This window comes from Eleutherodactylus coqui, chromosome 9 (genome assembly GCF_035609145.1).
Source record: "Eleutherodactylus coqui strain aEleCoq1 chromosome 9, aEleCoq1.hap1, whole genome shotgun sequence".
In the NCBI taxonomy this organism is placed as follows: Eukaryota; Metazoa; Chordata; class Amphibia; order Anura; family Eleutherodactylidae; genus Eleutherodactylus; species Eleutherodactylus coqui.
Window position 1 is genome coordinate 78,255,911 of NC_089845.1, and position 21,051 is coordinate 78,276,961.

Here is a 21,051-nt window from a genome sequence, read left to right on the forward strand (position 1 = left end):
TTATGTGATTTTCTTAATCATGTAGCTACATTATCGGGTCATATTATAAGCTTTGCTTCATTAAAATCTGTTTGGTACTTCCAAATCAATAACAATATTTATGGGGTAATCTGGAATATGTATTTACAATGACATATTGTTCCCTTAATATCAAAGCTGTTCAGTGATTTAAACACTACATTTCGAGCCTTTTTTTTTTTAAATTGATATTTGTGTGCAAACGTACTGCAAAATATAATTTTTCTATTTGCGATTCACATAGTTTCCTGAAATACATTGAGGCACATTTATAACCCTGTCTAAAAGAGAAACTGCTGCCTATAGCAACCAATCACAGTGCTGCGTTCATTTTCTAAGAGCACTGTGAGAAATGAAAGCTGCGCTGTGATTGGTTGCGATGGGCAACAAACACAGTTTCTTTTGTACACAGCTTTATAAATCTACCATGTTACGTTTATAAAGTGGCAAAGTTTGCTTTTCATACTATGGAGCTAATTTTGCTCAGAACTTGTCTTCTCTATTGCTGTTGCCTTTCCTATTTTTTGCTAATAATGCCTCGAAGCAACAAATCTTTGTTGAGTCAAAATACACTGACCCGCTAAAAGGATGCGCTTGCATAACAAAAATTAAAGTTCCCGAAGGGAAGCCTGTCTTTTACAAGACACAGGGAGGATCGACTATTATTGGATAGATTCAGATATGCCATGCATATAAACCTTGAAGTGACACTAGCGACAGAGATTCATTCAGTTGCTGATAAGAAAGACATGCCTTCCAGCATGTTGAAGAGTCTTCTGAGGGGAGAGAACTACACCTCAGTGCTGATAGAGAAAGGCACACCTCCCAATGCTCGCAATAATCTTATACAGGGGGTCGAAATTGTCTCTCTAGCAACAGAGTAGGCCAAGATATTCTGAGGGAAACTGAACCACCAATGCGACGATCTGCTCGCTTCCAATGTGACAGAGTTTGAGAGACAATATTTTAAGTAAGAGACATAAATCCACTTAAATTATGCAACAATACCCGCCTGCACGTTAACAGTCTGAAAAACAACCTTATAGAAGTGACTTGTTTTATTGGTTGCAGCATCAGAAAAACACTCTTGATACCAAGAATACTGATTATCCCTACAGATATTCCCTTCCAGTTTAAAGGGTTGCAATTCCCCGTAAAACATTGTTTTGCAATGACTGTTAACAAAGCACATGAGCAAACCTAGACGATGTCAGGTGTGGATCTGCACACTATGCTTTTCCCATGGTCATCTTTGTGTGGTGTGCTCACAGGTAAACTCCAGAAGTAATCTTAATGTCTTCACCCTGGATGGAAAAGCAATAAAATGTGCTACATAAAGAAACAATAACACAAGCAAATCTGTGAGCACTGCTACTTTCTATTAAAGTCAGTTTTAACGTGGGCAGAGTCTAGAAGGTAAGCTAGCTAGGTCTCTAACAGAATCTAAACTTTGGGATGAAATACTGAATCAAGTAAAGGACCTTGAGGATCCTAGCTAACATGATAGTTGTAAGCATGGGTAAGGCAGTGATGTTGTAAGTGACATGATAGTATCATAAGTAATAGAAAGATTTAAAGGAGTTTTCCAGGGAAATACTATTGATGACCTATCATCAGGATAGGTCATCGATAGTTGATCGCCCGGGGTGCATCGTTCGATCAGCTGAGTGGTCACAATACAAAGAGGTCAGAGCGGAAGCCTCCGTGCCAGCCTCTGTGCCGATCTCCGTGTCGTGGCCGGCGCTTAAAACTGAAGGCACAGCTCTCATTGAAATCAATAAAATAAAAGAGGAAATCTCTAGCCAAACTTATGAGAGATAATCAAAAAAATACCAGATATGCATTTACTTTATACGCAGTGAGAATGGATATATGAAAAAACTCACATGATGAGGGGAGTCTTCAGGCCCATCAGAGACTCCCCTAACCAGTAATGGCAACCAATCATAGGGAATCACAATCCATTTGCAATGTTTAGGATTGACTTAGTATTTAATCTTTACAGACTGTAGACAACATCAAAGACGCTTGGTGTGCACATACAATATGCACATAACTCACCAAGCAAACACACAATTAAAAGAAAAGAAAAAACAAGAGACCCTAAAGGATGTAAATGCAACACATTGAAAAAGCCTCTCCAGGGACCGAAATGCGTTGCATTTACAAGTATGTTCCTTTCTTCTCTGCATGTTACTTTCTCTCTACTTTGATATTGTAGAGTCTACAGAGAAGGGAGACAGGAACAGCAGCAGACAGTCATCCACCTCCCCTTTAAATGCATTGTAGGTCCCATCCTTCAGTGATTACCGCTCTGTGAACACTTGATTAGCCGAGCAGTGATGGACCTGGTATCCAAGCTCCCCATAAACATGAGGTGATAGAGACACTTTTTGCCTCAGACAGGGTCCAGCTCCTATTGGTCATGTAAAGGAGTTGACTCATAAAGCAGACTCATTCGCTACAGACTCAACACTAAAGGGTACATTTTCAATGCAGCATATTTGCTTCCATACATTTCACTGGGGTTGTTTTGGTGGCAAGCACATGGAGTCCTGCGAGCATCATTTAATGGGGCTTGGGTTTCACACACAGCATTTTTTGAAAAAAACACCACTGCAGTTTTTAATTCTGTTTTTTGAGGCAAAGACAGAAGTGGATCTAGCAGAAAGTATAAGTCCTTCCTTTATGTTTTCCATATCTGTTAAATCCACTTTGGGCTTTGGCTCAAAAAATGAAAAACTTCCACAAAAACTGCAGTTTTGTTTTTTTCAAAAAATGTGTGTAAAGCAAGCCTTGGCAGGATGAGAATTAAAAAAAAGGAAATACTAGCTACTATCCAATTGTTATACTGTACTTTGCACTCGGTAGGCTACTACTAAAACACATTGTAAATTAGCAAATTCTGCATCTTCCTTTACCTTTTTTTTGCTTTATTAAAGAAAGATTTGGGTCAAATTATGTGGGAATCAAGAAAAACAGACAGGGGGCTCAATTTTGAATTTATTTCTAAAGTGACAACCAAGGTAGCTACAGCTTCAAGCTGATTTGTTATATTTCTCATCATTATTCACAAGATTTTAAGAGGTGTTTCATTACATAGAGCAAATACAGTGAGAGCAGTATGCAAGAAGATGTGTCATAGAATAAAAAAAGACCCTGCATGTGAGTGCCTCATGGTGACAAGTACAGCAGGCAGTGTCTGATAAAGGGTGCCTAGCATATTGTGCAGTTAATTTATTGGGGCCCCAAACTAACTTGGGGTCCTTCACAAAGATAAAGGCGTTATATAATTTAAGCTATGCAATTCATAATATATAGCTTGAAACATATAAGTGACATATCACATCTTAATTTCAAACTAAAAGAATACCATTAGCTATCCGGCTGCTATCTGCTACACTTGGCTACTTCCTTCAACACACTATCACTTTTACCAGGAAGGGACATACAGCATTTATGTCTAACGCTGTCAAAAGTAGGGATACTAAATACAAAGCTGTACAGTCATTGGGCTCATTTTCTTTACTACAATATTATATAAAAATAATATTGGAGTATTACTAAGGCCGAATGCACACGGCCGGGTCAGATTCCACGGTGACCCCTGCATACCTGTCCGGATTTCTTCTTATCTGTATGCGGATGTGCCGGCTGGTGCACACTCGCAGTGACAGCTGCAAACTGGAAGCGGATCGGGCGTCTTTTATTGATTTCAATGGAAACCGGCCGCGTGGAATCTGCGCTGAAATAGAACATGCTGTGATTTTTCCCTCTGCGAGCCGAAAATTGCAATTGATTTCCACTTGTGGACAAGGAAAAGCGATTTTCAGTAGCATGTGTATGGGCAGTATTTGTTGCGGAATCCGGAGGCGCACACCCGTTCCGGATTCCGCAATGCAAGTACGCCCGTGTGCATTGGGCCTAAGGTAGGTGCAGTAGAATTCTGGCTTAATTTGCTCCTAAAAAAACTGGCATACATACGATACATCACATTTATTAAGTGTTTTAGCTGAAACAGAAATTAAAATTATTTAAGCCACATTGCAAATTTGGTTGACTTTTAGCTATTTGTAAAAACAAACAAACAAATAGCTGAACGCAACTAATATAACAAGTCGTTTCTCCACATTCAATACAAAATGCAACTTTTAAACGGCCACTCCAGCTATCTTTTGAGGGGGTTTAAGCCCGCTTTCCTCTAGTCCAAAGGGATGACACGGAAAGCTGGGTGACACCTTAACAATTAACGTTATACCACAGTCTGGGCGATAAAGTTGTCCCAATTTTCACAAAATCAAATTGGGTTAGTCCGAACTGATTTTTGGCAAAAATCGTCTGAAAATTTAATTTCCCGTAATGCCTGCTGCAGAAATCTGTGTGAAGCTAGGGCACCTTGCTGATGTCATCAAATGTGTCTTCCATCTTGCATATGGGCAGCAGTTTCATTTGTCGTCAGCATCACATGACCTAGCCATGACCTATCCACAAGCATAGGGCCCGGATGCAAGCATTGCGTAGCTGCTTGCAATGGAAATGCTGCCCTTGAGGCTAGTAGACACAGATGCCTTCTGCAACGTGATGCTCTATGCAAACCCACAGTACCAGATGTCCAGCCTTGGTCCAAAAAGCCCTTCCAGCTCTGTACTGCCTTGTGAGTCATAACGTGTCCCTGGTGTTGAAAATGCTGTCAGTGATAGGGTGCTCCTGATCACAGACATGTGGTCCAGCAAGCATTGCCAGGGGCGTTACATATACTTAACAGCACACTGGGTCAATGTCATGCAGATGGGGCATGAAGCCGAAGGTGGTGCTCCACATCTCATGGTACCCGCAAGAGTTATGAGACATTCATCCTTGTCTGCCCCCCCTTCTTCTTATCTTGCTCCACCTCTTCATGCCACCTTTCAACACCCTCCACACCCACACAGATATCCGTATTAGACAAAATCCAACCTTTCATTCGGTGGTTTAAGTGGTAAATGCCAAAATGCTGCCCTAAAACTCAAATGTCTAGGGTTGTGCAGCCACACTGCCAAAGAGCTGTTGCAGCTGACATGTGGCTGAACCCGCACAATCTGAAGCCAGGCTTCTGAAGGAGTCTCCTAAGGCCTCATGTCCATGGGGAAAATCAGGCCCGCTACGGATTCTACATGGAGAATCTGCAGCGGGTCCCTCTGCCCCGCGGACATGAGCGCTGAAAATAGGAATTTAAAAGAATTTACCCATCCGTAGCGGGCGGGGAAAGTCTTCTCTTCCTCACGGCCGGATCTTCTTTTTCGGCCGCGCATGCGCCGGGCACATCCGCCGAGCCGAAGCAAGAAAGATGCGGCCGTGAGGACGAGAAGACCTTCCCGGTCCGCTGCGGATGGGTAAATTCTTTTAAATTCCTATTTTAGGTCTCCCGCGGATCCGGACAGCTTCCATAGGCTTCAATAGAAGCCCGCGGGAGCCGTACCCGCGGGAGACCCGCATGAAAATGGAGCATTGTCCATATTTTTTCATGCTCCATTTTTTTTTAAATCCCTTTTATTGACCATCCGCGGGTATTTATCTACCCCGCGGGTGGTCAATGCATCCCTATGGGGTGCGGATCCGCGGGCAGGAGAAGAGTTAAAATCCGCTGCGGATTTTAAATCTTATTTTGCCTGTGGACATGAGCCCTAAGGCCGCCTGCAGACGGCCGGGTCGGATCCGGCAGCGAGAATTCTCACCGCGGGACCCGACTCGAGCGTCTGCAGAGAGCAGCGCGTACTCACCCATGCCCCGCATCTTTCATGTGCCGGCTGCCGGCCAGCCGGCGCATGCACAGACCGGAGCTGGCGGCGGGTGAGTGACGTTTCTGTGCGGAGCTCTGCGAAAACCGCGTCCGTCTGCATAGGATTGCGTTTGTTAACGCAATCCAATGCAGGCTTCCAGCGGTGGAAATCCTGCCGCGGAATTTCCGCCCGTCTGCAGGCGGCCTAACACAAAGGTTTCTTGTGACCTTTCCGGGTGTTTGTTATGTCTTAGGGTATGTGTCTCTATAGATTATTGATTGTATGTCTGGTGACTTTGTGATTAAGTATATTACTATTTACACACATCCCATGTGTAGTGTTGCACGGTGCAGAGAACAGTTATCTTATGCATTTATATCCATGCGCACTGGAGATATATAATCTTCTTTACTTCTATTGTATGGTCACCGTCTTTGTATCTCGTGTTAAGTGGCTGGTCTTTTTAGCTCCACTATCTTCTGTATATTGTATTTATGATATTTCTATGAACATGGTTGTATATTAAATTGGCTATTAAGTACAGATAGTCCCCGACTTGTGAACATTCGACTTACGAATTTCGCTAGATACGAACTATCTGTCCTGCACAGTATGATGTAATGCTATGGCATTACATCATACTGTGCAGGACCGGGCAGGCTTCTATCAAGCCTGATAGAAGCCTGTCCGGTCAGATCGCGGTTGCTAGGCAGCCGGGGGCCTTCTGAAAGGCCCTAGGGCCGTCTATGCAGAGCGCCTATCAAGCCGTGCGCTTGATAGGCACTCTGCATAGGCAGCCCTGGGGCCTTTCAGGAGGTCCCCGGCTGCCTAGCAACCACACAGCGTCCCGCGATCTCATCATGGGACGCTGTACGGGCCCCCTGAACGTCGGGTGCAGTCTGTTTCTTACAGCGGGCACCCGGCGGCAGCAGTTCCGACGAGCCGCGCCGCTCATCAGAACTGTTAACACTTTAAATACCGCTGTCAGAGCGGTATTTAATGTGTTAACAGTTCTGACAAGCAGCGCGGCTCGTCGAAACTGTTGCCGCCGGGTGCCCGCTGTAAGAACAGCCGGCACCCGACGTTGTATGGAGCGGGATCCACCCGCGATCCCGCTCCATGCTACCATTTGTTCGACTTGCGAACAAAATGGACTTGCGAACAGGCTCCTGGAACAGAACCTGTTCGCAAGTCGGGGACCACCTGTATTTGGAGAGCGAGATGGATTGAATCAAGTATCAGGAAATCCTATTGTAGTGGCCCAGAGTTAATAGGACCCTCCATAATGTTCTATGTGTCTCATGTCAGTGTCTTGTTTGTGGAGTGCATCAAGATATGTGAATTGCATGGCTGCAGGACTAAATGGGTTTATGTCTGGTATGTTCTGTCCTGTCTGAGAAACGTAACGTTTTGTATACACACACACACTTTGAATCTACTACATTAAGCCTGAGGAGGAACTCTGAGTAGGTTTGAAAGCTCGCTATAACATCATGTATTTTTGTATATATATATACATATATAGTATGTATATATGAAACAATGTGAGAGATTTCTGGCCAGGAGGATTTTAACTCTTTGCAATCCAATTTTGCATTTAGGGTTTCCTAGGGGGCTTTCTCTTTCTGCCATTTTACAATGGCACCATCTGCTGGCTAGAGCCAGTACTGCGGTATGTGACATGGCGGAGAGGCCCGGGACAACAGAGTGGCCAGTAATATACAGTAAGAATACCCTGCCGGACGTCTTCTGACATCGGAAGCTTTACAGCCTTTAATCAAAATGTCTTTAAACGTCAGACAGAGGATTGGAAAGGGTTAATTAGTGTGAAGATAAACCATTGTCCTCTGTGTCATGACTAAACAAGTACTAGTGTTTATGCAAGGCAAATAATTACCCCTCCCCTCAAGTTGTTCAGTCTTTCAAAGACTGAACAAATGCCATTTAAATGAAATAAAAAGCAAATGAACTGACAACCATTTTTACACAGGCTGAAACGATAAATGAACGAATAGTGCTCGATAGCTTCGCCTTGAAACGTATCATGCTAATTGTTCGTTTGAATAAATTTTGAGCTATAATTGTTCAGTGTAAATGAGCCTTTAGTGTTAGGGGGTCACCAGACCTGTGTGTTATCTCTACTATAGACTTCTCATACACTCCGCTGTAGCATGAAGCCACTTGAGATGCCTGTCTTGAGAGTGTCAAAGATAGTTATAAACCTGAACTTCCAAATTCCTCTATGACGTTGAGATATAAAGTTATCTTATAATATGATGATGATGATGATTATTCGTTCAGTCGTATCCGACCCTCGGTCACTCCATGGATCAATGTTCTCTATGCGTTCCTGTCTTTCACGGCTTCTTTCAATTCCGTGATTGACATGTTGGTGATGGCCTTGATTGTATCTAGCCATCTTGTTTTTTGTCGTCCTGATCTTCTCTTTCCACTGACGATGCCAAGCATCAGTACTGTTTCCAGTGAGATATCGTGCATCACGTGGCCAAAAAAAGAGAGAAGCTGTTTGACAATTTTGCCCCCTAGTGATATTTTCGGTTTGACATGAACTAACATTACCTTGTTCGGGCCTGATGTGCATCTATGCACTAGTGAAAATCCTTCCTGTGTAAAAGCACAAGAACAAACATTGCTGGGATGACCTGTCAGGCATCTGCGCTTAATAGGTTGTCTCATGTAAAAGCACCTTTTGCTAAAATAATGCAATTACAGAACTAATACAAAAATTAACTAGGCTTATGTGAATGAGGCCTTATGGTATGGCATGGCTGCCTTGGCAGTCTTGGCAATGCTGATTGGTGGAACCACCAACAGAAATGCAGTCTCTTACCCTGCGTTGCCTAGCTGTGCAAATACCCTGGCAAGCAGATCCAGAACACAGGTTGGGGAACTAGTAACACATAGGCTACATGTCCCCATCCCTGACTAGTGATTAGATAAATGTCCATCACACATTAACACAGCATTGACATTTCATGTATGAAACTATCCAACTAAAGATGTCATTCATCTCCATTGTATAAAGTTCCAGCTGACATTTCCCTGTGACTGCCAAATGTTCCTAGTAAGGTCACTTCCAATTACCAGAAAAAGAAAAACCCGTTATAGAGAAAATGAAACCAGTAATATAAAGATAATGATTCATATTGTAGAGGGAACAAATCTTGATTATTAGGCATTATGTGACAGACAGATTTTCAATCTTCCAATGGTCCTAGGGCCCTTTTACACCGGCCAAGAAATCATTCAGATTACCACGATCAGCGTAACCACTGAAACAGATTCCTGCGTTCAGTGAAACAAAGGTCCAAAGTATGTCTTGTTCTTTTGGCCGGGAGAAGAGAAGGGTGGAGCGACTCCAATAAGGGCTGTTATCCTAATATTCAGAATAGCTTTTTGTAGGACCCCTGCACATGGGCGGAAATTCTGTGGCGGGATTTCCCGCAGAATTTCCTCCCCTGCCCGCCTGCATAGGATTGCATTACAAAACACAATCCTATGCAGACGGCTGCGATTTGTCCGCGTGAAAATATACACGGAAAACAAATCGCGGCATGCTCTATTTCTGTGCGTGTCTCCCAGAGGCCCGCACAGAAATGTCACTCCCGATGCCCCAGCTCTGCTCTGCGCATGCGCCGGCTGGCCGGCAGCCAGTCCATCACAGAGCCGGAGGTGCGGGAGAAAGTGAGAACCGCACTGGTCCCTGCAGGGGCGCGGGTTGGGTCCTGATGCAAGATTTCTCACAGGGGATCCGACCCGGTCGTCTGCAGGCGGCTGTAGAACAGTTAGTATGGTGCTGCCAGTCCAATAACCGTCACCATAGGCACCATTATTTCTTTTCTGGGAGTACAGGACATGAATATTCAGTAACATCCCTGTATTTCTTTCCATCTATTTCTGTAGAAGGGTCTGCCTCCCCGAAACACATAATTTGCGTTGGCCATAATTTAAATAATAAAGAAGAAATTGGGTTCATCCTTTGGTTTTATGCGCTTTACATTACAAGGGTTGCGCCCATCATTTTCTCCTTTTTACAATTAATAGTTTCAGTTCTTTTGGCGACTTCTGGCCAGTAAACATCAGTATATTGCAAAAAAAAAAAAGGTATGAAGTAATTTAGTAGACTAACCAACTCCATCCCATAGAGTACACTAAATAAGAATATTTATTTAACAATGTAGCCCAAGGGTGATAGTTGCCACTATATGGCATCCATCATAGGCATCTCTTAAGCATATATGTTATGAGCTTTTCAATAGCTTTTCATGATGTAGCCATTATAGCCTCTGAGTGACAGATGCATTAAAGGGGTTTTGTCAACATCACAACCCCTGTTGATGTGCCCTAATACTGCATATAAACTTCATAGAGTCATGTTCCCTCTTAAGAACCTCTCTATAATCTGCAACAGAAAGTCACTCTATTCATATCAATAGCTACCTTATAATACTATATTTCCTCTGCATAGGCTGCTGCAGGAGGCAGGGGTCCGCATCGAGGATCCACAGCAAGTACTGTTCCAAACATGCTATGTAAAATCGCTTTTTCCTACACACTCACGGAATCAAATTGCGATTTCCAAGAGTGGAGGAAAAATCACAACAGGTTCTGTTTTCATGTGGATTCCGTACAGAGGGCTTCCATTGAAGTCAATGGAAGGTGTTCGACCCAAAGTGTATCTGCAATTGACATTGCGGATAGGTCGCGGGTACCCGTGTCATAGCCTAGGGATGGTGTGGGAAAAACAAAGTTTTGAAAACGAAATCTTTACTGCGCATGACCAACGGTGAGCCGATGCAGGCATCTGCAATACAGACAATCAAAAGGTACTCGTGGTCACCCGACGGCCTTATTCTTGTGGAGGAAGAGGCGAGAAAAACAGGCGAAGGTTGCAAACAGCAGTCTCAATGGGTGTGTTGCTCCCCAGATTGTCCTGCATTGTCTGCCCACAAATTCCTGCTTTCTTTATACCATTTGTTATCTGGTCTCCTAGCAACTTACGTACGAATATACGTGCATATGCAATGTAATTGTGCATGCACTGTGTGATGAACCCCTTCATAGAGATTAATGGAACTCATATGCACAAAATTTGCAGTGAAATAAACCATGCTGCGATTTTTTTTTTCCTTCCGCTCGCAGAATTCGCAATTCCAGACTGCAAGTGTTTCGGCAAAAGTCCATGCATTTCAATGCCCGTGAATTACCGCATCTGATATGCATGGACTGCGACCTACAATTCCAATCCGTTCATGTAAGACCGGCTTACAGTCATAATAACCTGCTCAAGTACCACTAGCCTCTAAAAAAATTAGACATCCTTTTTTCCCCCCATGGACACTGGAAAAAGTGCCCTATTTTTACAGACTATGCGGGAAATTCTGTACAGAAGGCAACCCTGGTAAAGAGCTGTTTACCTTGTGATGTTTTCTGAAAGGGAACGTCCCTTTTAAATGGATGTCCAACAGTGAAATAGGCTATAATGACATCTATTTAATGGATAAATTACGAAAAGCTATTGAAAAGCTCTTGACCTGTCAGTTAAATGGATGCCAGTTCGGTATCCATCACTGCTCCTGTTTAACGTGTAATTCGGCAGTATTTTTCCGGCATATGCGTTAAACAGAGGTAAAAACACAATGGGGCACATTTTTGAAAGCTTTTATACCACTTTCTGGTGTAAAAGAAAAAAAAAAGGTATGTGCAACTTTAAAGCTTTCTGCAACGCCCCTACCACCTTTTTCAAAAAGTAGTCAATGCTTGTCAGGAGGGGGAATGGTTGCCCAAGGAGCACCCAATTTATATATAATTTAAGCCCAAAACCGGCATACATTATAGCAGCAATGGTATGATATGCCAGGTCAGACTCGGCATATACTTCTGAGAAGGCGCCTAGGATGCATTTAATATGTGACGAGGCCTGCGCCTCTTCATGTATTAAACACACCATGTTCCGGGGAAAATCCCACTAAGCCAGGCATTACAAATGTTGGGCTTAGAAAATTTCTCCCTAGCGTAATGGCCCTTTTACACGGGAAGACAGTTGGCTAAACGACTTCGCAAGCGCTGATGTCACCGCTAAGGTCGTCCACACTCGTGCAGAACGTTTAGACAGACTTCACTGCTGGATCACGGGGTTCTCGCTCAGCGTTTCACCTTCTATCTGAAGTAATGAGCGGGGAGCATTTACATGGAATGGGAAGCCAGCGATAGTTTTTATGCTGACTGAAAGCCACCGATAATAACTTGTGAATGAATAGAGAGCGTTTTTTTTTTTTGCATTTACACTGCTCGATTATCACTCAAGTTCGTTTGTTTGAGCAAAATTTGAGCGACAGCTGTTACGTGTAAATGGGCCTTAACTTTTCAGAGTTAGCTATATTTAAAATGGGTAAGACCGTGGCTACAAATATATTTACTCTGTCAAGTGTATCAGTATCCAGTAAGCCGACAATAAGCAGTAAATACCTCCAGCAGTAGAGTAAATATGTTATCAGCATTGTACTTTGCATACATTAGATGTGTTAGTTTGCTTAGGCAAATGTGTCATTTTAGGAAATTCCAAACAACTGTCAGACTAGACATGTAGTCACACACAAGAGGCATGTGGTATGCGCTGTTTTGTGTGTAGCATGTGACATTTTGACAAGTACATTACACATTGACCAATGTCTTACATATAAAAGCATGGATACACAGTAAAGCCAATAATAATAAATAGTATTAGAAAAACCCCTATCAATAAAGGGGAAATGCAGGCAATAATGCTAGTCATAGATACATGTCAGTAGATAACATCCATGTAACCTGTGTGGTGGCATCACTGTGATCAAAAGCAAATTCATTCATACCTCTGACATGTTTGCATTGCACAAGCATTTGCATTCACTGTGACTCTTGTGCTGGTAAATGAAGAGTGATCCAGAGCCATACAGATATAGCAAAGTTTATTTTATCCTCCTAATAGATCAATAGTTGATCGATGGGGGTCTGCCATTCAGGATCCCAGGCGATCAGCTCCTTGAAGGAGCCTCAGTGCAGAGGTGAGCGCTGCAGCCTCGTCTCAGACATGTGACATCCCATTCATCAACCACATGGTCTGAGAGCAGCTTAGCCTCATTGAAATGAATGGGATTGGGCTGCTATACCAGGCACAGCCACTATACAAAATACAGCACTGTGCCTGGTATGGACTGAAGTAGCCGTGGTCCTGAGCAGTGAACCCCACCAATTAACTATTAATGACCTATCCTGAGGATAGGCCATTAGTAGTTAACTCCTGGGAAAACTCCTTCATGACCATTTCTATGCCTTAGTTTATTTGCCCTTTCAGTTGCTTTACAATGGTCTTTGTTAAGATAAGATAAGTTTTTAATGGTTTAAGATAAGTTACTGCAGAAAGTTGTTACTCAGGTACATTTTGCCACATCTGTCATTATTTGATTGCGCAGGTTCATCTCCTTTTGTGGGCAGTTTTGGTTTACTGTTTTTAATGTTTGCTTTGTAGTTCGTTTTGTCAATAAAATGTATGTTTGTTTTCTTATTCCTACTGTTGTGCACTTTGTGCATATTGTGTCACTTTTTCTTCTTCTTTTCACACATAGCCCTTTTTGACAATAAGCAGCAACCGGTTTGTTTATTCATTAGTGGTGCCCACTCTGCTTTGTCTTGTTGGAATAAGCATATATCTGTTTTAAGAAGGAAATACAATGACGGACTAGGTGACCATATATTCTTTTGATGGCTTTAATTCTGTTTCTTAATGTTGGCATATTACAGTATGTTGTCCATTGGCATTAATATGATGCACAGGTGTATGTGTTTATGTTTTTGTGCAGTGGCCCACTATATAGGGAAGTGTGGTCTAGTATGCTTTCCTTATACAGATAGAGGAAACAAAAGGACGCTGATGAATGTTAGGATACTGTTTTGGCCTTTGTTGGATGAATGGGAGCCTATGGATACATTTTATGCATGTGCTGGGAGCTTTCCTGGTGTGTAAGCTGAAAGTGTTCACACAAGGAGGTGTGATCAGAGCCTTATAAGGCTTATTCCACAATGCGGTTTCCTTTCATACATAGCTTTCATTTCTCTGGTGTTAATTGGTTATTTCCATTGACCCCGTGCTACAGTAGACATATACTGTAATTAGAAATATAGAAACAGAAAACTGACGGCAGAAAAGGACCACATGGACCATATAGTCGGCCCTCATATTATTTCTCTCTTAGGGCTTATTTACACGAGTGTATATTGGCCGCCGTTTTCACGCTACCATCTGAGCTCTTTCCCCCCTCTCCTCTCCTCCCCTCCGACTCTTTGCAATGAGAGTGGGCGGGATGGGGGTGGAGCTAAGCTCCCGCCGCCTCCCAGCAGCCAGCAATGGGAGTGGGCGGGACAGAGTGGAGCTTAGCTCCGCCCCCTCACATTGCAAACGCTGGAATCGAGAAGAGAGACAGAGAGCTGTTGAGGGAGAGGGAAGGGGGGTGGGGGTACTGCTCAGATGGAAGCGTATATCGGCTGGCCGTGAAAACGTCGGCCGATATACGCTTGTGTAAATAAGCCCTTAGGCCTTTCTCACACAGGTGTTTTTGTACAGCGTTTAGCGCTGCGTTTTCAGCGCTGTGCTAAACCGCTGTACAAGGCTCCCATTCATTTCAATGGGGCTGCTCACACAAGGCTGAAAACGCTGCGTTGAAAAACACTGCGTTTTGAAAGCGCTGTATGTTCTATTCTTGGGCGTTTTCAGCTGTGTGTCTCCCATTGAAATGAATGGGCAGCCTCTTCAGCAGTGCTGTGCTGAAAACGCAGCGTTTTTGCAGACGCCCTGTGAGAGAGGCCTTAGGATAGATCTATGCTTCTCCCAGACATGCTTGAATTCAATAATTGTTGATTTTCCAACCACGTCTGCTGGAGGTTTGTTCCAAGTATCTACTAATATTTTCTGACGTTGCTTCTGATTCTTCCCCCAGCTAATCTCAGATTGTGCCCCCTTGTTCTAGTTTCTTAAGGCCTCATGTCCAAGCGTGTCTTTGGACTTGTTCTACTTCATCAATGATGTCTCCAGAACTGAACACAATATTCCAGATGTGGTCTCACCAGAGCTCTATACAGCGGGATCACAATCTCCCTCTTTCTACTGGTTATACCTCTAGCTATGCAGCCAAGCATCCTGCTTGCTTCCTTTGCTACCTAAATGCACTGTGGACTCATTTTGAGGCTGTCAGAATTGAGAACCCCTAAAATCACGGTCAGTGAGAACTGGCGCTGTTTACAGCACTTTACTTGGGGTGCAGATGTTGTCGGCTTTATACTACACTAATACGATCTATCAGCTTCCAGTTGTGTTGGGTAGAATAGTAGATTACACTACAGATGTGCCTGTCAAAAGCGACTGAAACTTGACAAAACGAAGCTGACCATTATAATTGAATACCCTTGGGTTGAATGATCACGTAAATGGAAACGCCTGCCTAGGGTGGTTGTTTAAGGGTATGTTTACACGGGGCGGAAAGGCTGCGGAATGTTCGTAGCGGAAAATTCCACAGCATTTCACATCCAAAACAAAGTCAAGATCAGCTGCATACCCACAGCAGATTCCAGAAGGTACAGCACTCACCTCCAAAGTCTTCAGTTGCCAGCGCTTCCTTCACCGGGCATCCGGCGGCCTGTACTGAGCGCTGTGCTGCTGGTCACGACGGCATCACCTGACTGCGCTCAGTTCAGGCTGCTGAGTGCCCAGTGGAGGAAGCGCTGGCAGTCGAAGGCTTCGGAGGTGAGTGCTGTACCTTCTGGAATCAGCTGCGGGTACACAACTAGTTTAGGCTGCCTGTCCACGGGCGTTGCGGTATCCCACGGCGAATCTCCACCACGGGAGCCGCCGCCCAAGAGCAGGAGCCGGCAGACTGATCTCCGCTATCAGCCTATCTGACAAACAGGCTGAGCGCGGAGAATCGCGGTAATTCGCAGCATGCTGCGATTTGCCGTCCGCAAGCAGAGAATCGCTGCGATTCTCCACTCGTGGACAGGGGGGGCTGCGCTTTCTATAGCAACGCTATGGAAAGCGCGCATTGCGTTCCCCGCTGACGGATTATCGCCACAGGAAATGCAATGCTCAAATGCCCGTGGACAGAAGGCCTAAAAGTCAGAATCTGCACCAACGTTATGGATTTTGACTTTGTTTTGGATGCGGAAATTCTGTAGCATTATCGCTATAAACGTAACCGAAAACTGATCGCGCAGGGTGGGCCACGGAAGACTATCCCGCCATCGCTCTCCCCCGAAAGCTAACAGGATGTTTACACATTGCTGATCTGCTCCCAATTGTATCGCAGATATTGATACAGATCTGCAGCATATTTCACCCTTCCAATGGAAAGCATGAAATCTGCTGCAGATCTGCACCCAAATCCGTGATGTGTAAACATATCCTAAGGCTAATTTCACACAGGCGAGCGCGATATCGGGACGTGAAACTCAGCCCAATATCACGCTTGGGAACGTGCGATTTTCCCATGGATGCGAGGTGTTTTTGTATCAAAAACGCCTCGCAAAATGTCAAGGAAGTCGCGATCCTCCGGCTGAAAGGATTGGCAAGTGTTTTCTATTGTTTGCAATACGAAACTTCGCACTGCACTCGCGTGTACCTCATACGCCGTGCAATCTTTTACTGACCCCATTGAAAGCAACGGACGATGCATTCCAAGGGAATGCCACATTTTTTGCGGGAAAAAAAAACGCTGATGTGTATGACCCCATTCGGGTTCATAGTCTCGCTCGCCCGTGTGAAATTAGCCTTAAAGAACTGTCTCTGTTGCCCATGACAACCAATCACAGCGCAGCTTACATTTTACCTCAGCAGCAGACCTGAAAGCTTAGCTCTATCAACCAATCACAGCGCAGCTTTCATTTTACCTCAGCAGCAGACCTGAAAGCTTAGCTCTATCAACCAATCATAGCACAGCTTTCATTTTACCTCAGCAGTAGAAGACCTAAAAGCTGCGCCGTGATTGGTTGCTATGGGCAACAGATTTCCTAGCAGATGTGGCGCGGCCTACGTCTCCCCTCCTGTACACCCCTGATCAGTGTGACTGGAGCTGGCGGGCCGCTAGTAAGGACAGACACTTCTGAGAGCACAAGCCATTTATTTCACCATGGCGAGCAAAAAAAAAAAAGTTCTCCTGGCCGAGCGCTGCTGCCACCATTGCTGGTTCTGGCAGGAGGTCAGCCTCCTCCTCACTGCAGCCAGATGCTGTATAGCGGGAGGGGGGCGGGAGCCGCATCCCTGCACTGTGAGGTAAGTCCTGAGCGGGCGGCATTGTTCTCCCGCGTCCATCCTGTCAGGAGCGGTCCGCTGCTGAGCGCCAGTCATCTGTGCGGACGACGCGTCTCCTTGTCATTGCGGTAATTGGTGGGTTTCCCCGTCCTGTGGGCGTGGCTCCTTGCTCTGTGTGGGCTGCTATTGGCTGCGGAGTGCAGTAGAAGGGGGCTCGCAGTGCGCTGAGGGGTCGCCGCTGCTGTGCTGTGTGCTGCTGGGCCGGGCAGCTGACGCGTGGCTGCACTCTGCGCTGACCCGATTCTAGCGAGCGCTGCAGGAAGCCAGGTACGTCCCGCGCCGCCGCCGCCGCTGCACACACTGCCGGACTCTGCATGCAGGCTCCATTTTTTTCGCCCAGGGTGATGCGAGGTGAAGGAGCGCAGTTTCTCACTTTACAGCAGCGGTGTTATCTGGTTACCTCCTGGCTGCAGGAGAGGAATCCCATCGGGAGGTACGAGCAGGGGGAGCCGTGCAGCAGCCGAGGCTGGCTGTACTTACCTGCTGGGTAGGTATGGGGCTGGTCACTGAGCTCCATCCTGTGCTCATCCCCAGCAGCAGCCCGTGGCTTCTGCAATGCGGTGGGTGTGGTGAGATAGTAAATTGGAGCTGTGGACCTCTGCAGTGCCAGGCTGCTCCACTGCCAGTGTCTCCAGTGCGGCTCCGCTGCAGGACCGGCTCAGTGAGTAACAGGACATATGGCTTTCATTAGGCACAGCTGGATGTGAGCAATGCTGAAGGCTGCAGGGAGGGCGATCTGTCCTGGGTGGGGGGGATGGAGCCCCCAAAGTCAGGAGTTCAGCAGTGGAGGGATGCAGCTCCACGTACTGCAAGAGGGAAGTCTATAGACTATCTCCTCAAGGACATATAGCTTCCACTCCTGCATTCTGTAGCTCAGGCCTGGACTACTTTCCCATATAGTGGTTCCATCCTCGTCAGCATCCTTCCTCCTCCTCATCGTTATGTCTGCGAATCAGTCCTTAGACTTTGTCCTTACGCCTTTTCTAAGTTTACAGACTAGCCTATAGGTCTGTCCCTATGGCATGATGTGACATAATGCTCGGTGCCCTGCGCAGATTCCCCGAAGGAGACCCTCATTCATGCTGACCTTTGCAGATCTTCTGAGATCTCTCTAGACCACTTTAACTCCTTCACTGCTGCATCGTTATAGGCTGGTGACCCGCTTTCTTAAACCGTCTACCGTGATTGGTTTTCATCTTATGCAGATGTTTCTCACTAATTGTGCAATGCCTTCTGTTTAATGTGTGGTTGACTGTAACCTAGAATATCATCATCACTTCTAATATGACTGGGTTTAATACTTTTATAGCGCACATTATTATTTAGCTTTTCTCTTGCTTTTCTGTGTATTAAACCACTTTTTTAAAGCCCATGTCACTTTTTTTTTTTAAACTTTCGTCCATCTGCCCAGTGAGTTATTGTTCCTGCTGCAGGTTGAGGGAGTCCAGCAGCCACACCCTATGTACAGTATCCCAGTGGTTTAGGACTGCGTCTAGTATTGTGTCTAGTTTTATTGCATGTTTATGGAAGATGTAGAGTGCAAATATAATAATTCTGAAATGAGATTGCAGAATGTATCCAGGCAGAGCTTATTGTATTGGAGGGAGTGCGGGCTGTGTGACATCATTACAGCACTGGGAGTGAAGGGTGGGGCCGCTAAATGACTGTCTGGATCTTCTGTGTGATTTCACATCACTAATTGAGTGGCTAGGACTGGTCCCATAGTGGATAATGCAGGGAAGTGGTTTATAGGGAAGATGGCATCTTTTCTGCATGGGTGAATAAAATGCTGAAAGTACATTCAGTGCGTCTCTCTGAAGTTCCATCCTATTCTGACGTATTTAGGTATGTCCTTTCTTTTCACCATTATTGTATAGATTTTATGCAACATTGTATACTTTTCGGAGCCTCAACATTTGCCTATTGAAATATTAAATAACTCTTCTACCTACAAAAATAATTGCATTTTAAATACGAGTCTCTTGGTTTTTGGAAGTTGTTCAATTCTCTCCTATATGTTGGTCTTTTTTTGCAAAAACTCCACTTCCTCTTCTGCATTTGGATATTATTATTATTTGTTATTATTATTATTATTATTATTATTTTCTTTGCAAAACATTCTGTAGGTCAGTAGTAAAGTATGAAATGCTTTACAAAAGCTTGCAATTTTTTTTTTAGTGGCTTTTTTCTAAGTTTAAGTGGGTTTTTTTTAATTTTGTTTTTTCTTTTTGCTAACTGCAGCATGTTCTGGGTCTGGTGTGGTGTGTGTTTTTTTTTGTTTTTTTTTGTTTGCATGGGCTCCTCCATAGCTAAAAAAACATGTTAAATAAAAAAGCTTGTGTGACTAAAAAACATTTTTTTAGTGAAAAAAAAAAAGCCAAAAACAGCCTAGAGGTGGCTTCGCAAACAGGTTTTTGGGTCAATTTTTGGCTTTGGCTCAAAAAAACTGCCACACCAGCAAGGAGAAGTAGAAGTCTTTCCTCCATGTTTCAATATCTTTTGAATCTGCTTCTAGCTTTTGCTAAATAAAAAAACCCTGCCCCAAACTCCTGTGTGAAACCCTCCTAGCAGCAGTGCTGCAGCATGAAGAGGTGGATCCACCATTCAGAAGTCTGTGAAAGCTTAGCGAAACCCTCTAGAGTTGCTGTAATGATGGCCAGTAGCCGCTGCCACGTTTGGTAAGCAGCAGATATTAAAAAGAACTCAAACACTGATATTTAATTGTGTTTTGATGTGAGTGGAGATTCCATTAAATAATCTTTTAGTACTTGTTAGGATAAGCTTTTGATAAATGAGCTTCTAAGTTGGGCTGAGTAGGCGGCTTTGGCTGTGAAATACCCATATTCCCACTTCTGGAAATTGCACGTCTGTATTCTGAGCTTCGCACTCAGTACCGCTACTCTTATAACAGCTTACAAAAAAATTGTTTGCTCGTGACAAAAGCATTTAAATCCGATGGGCAACTTGAGACAGGCGTATGTGCAATTGCACATGACTCAGTGCAGTGTATTTGCACTATTTACAAGGATTCTTTTGGTGTGCGTATCTTTTTGTGCATGTGTCGTTCGCATGGGACACACCCACGCCCTATTTTTGAATGCCTAATTAGCCTAATGAGTTCCAGATGTGTTCTTTTTCTTGCAGAATTGCGCAGCGCATTGCACATCGCTTTACCTATTGTCCACGCATTTGCGCATCCCCATAGACCTCTATGGGGATCTTTGGCGCACACCAAAGTAGAGCATGTTGCGTCTTTCTCTGTGCACACAGAATGAAGTCTGATCAAACCCATTGAAATCAATGGGCTGTATTCTCTGCGTATTGCGCATGCAAATACGCCTGTCTAAAGCCTATTAGTTACAGTAAAATGTATTTTGACTGCATAATATATCAGAAATCCTGAAAATGTTCATGTCCAATAGGAAAGTTACGATGCATTTTCTGGCAAAACCTTTACATTTAAGATTAACATCGTACAACAGTAACAAAATGGCTGTAGTCAATCGTTAGAGATTGTACGAGAATTAAAGAGGTTGTCCAGGGTTAGAAAAACATGGCTGCTTTCCTCCCAACACAACACCACCCTTGTCCATAGGGTTGTGTGCGGTATCACAGCTGAGCTCCATTGAAGTGAATGGAAGCTGAACTTCAATACCAGACACAATGCACAGGCAAGGGTGGCGCTGTGTTCATAAGAAAGCAGCCATGTTTCTCCAACCGTGGACAACCCCTTTAAGGAGCACATGTCACCAGTTATAAGCAGCATGAACTAAGTTATGGTGTTTATAGCTTAGGTGATGTGGAGTTTGAGGAACCTCTTCTCATCCTTCCCTAGACCACTGTTTTGTTTAAGTGTGCCCCAGCAATGCCAACATGTACTGCAAGTGGGAGTCTTCAGAAGGCACAGACTTCCATAGA

At 44.4% G+C, this 21,051-nt stretch overlaps 1 protein-coding gene across 18 annotated transcripts in view; it reads left to right on the forward strand.

Moving 5' to 3' along the window:
- The window catches only part of EPB41L3 (erythrocyte membrane protein band 4.1 like 3), a 213,437-nt gene that overhangs the window by 16,934 nt on the left and 175,452 nt on the right, over positions 1-21,051 (forward strand). For 7 of the 18 annotated variants that reach the window (XM_066579587.1, XM_066579595.1, XM_066579596.1 and 4 more), the window contains exon 1: positions 17,267-17,400. The exons of 1 other annotated variant lie outside the window; for it this stretch is intronic. The gene's annotated coding sequence lies outside the window, so the exon portion shown is untranslated. Of the gene's footprint in view, positions 1-17,120; positions 17,209-17,265; positions 17,401-18,961; positions 18,979-21,051 lie in introns of those variants that run through there. 10 more of the 18 variants (XM_066579588.1, XM_066579580.1, XM_066579592.1 and 7 more) reach the window with 4 other exon arrangements.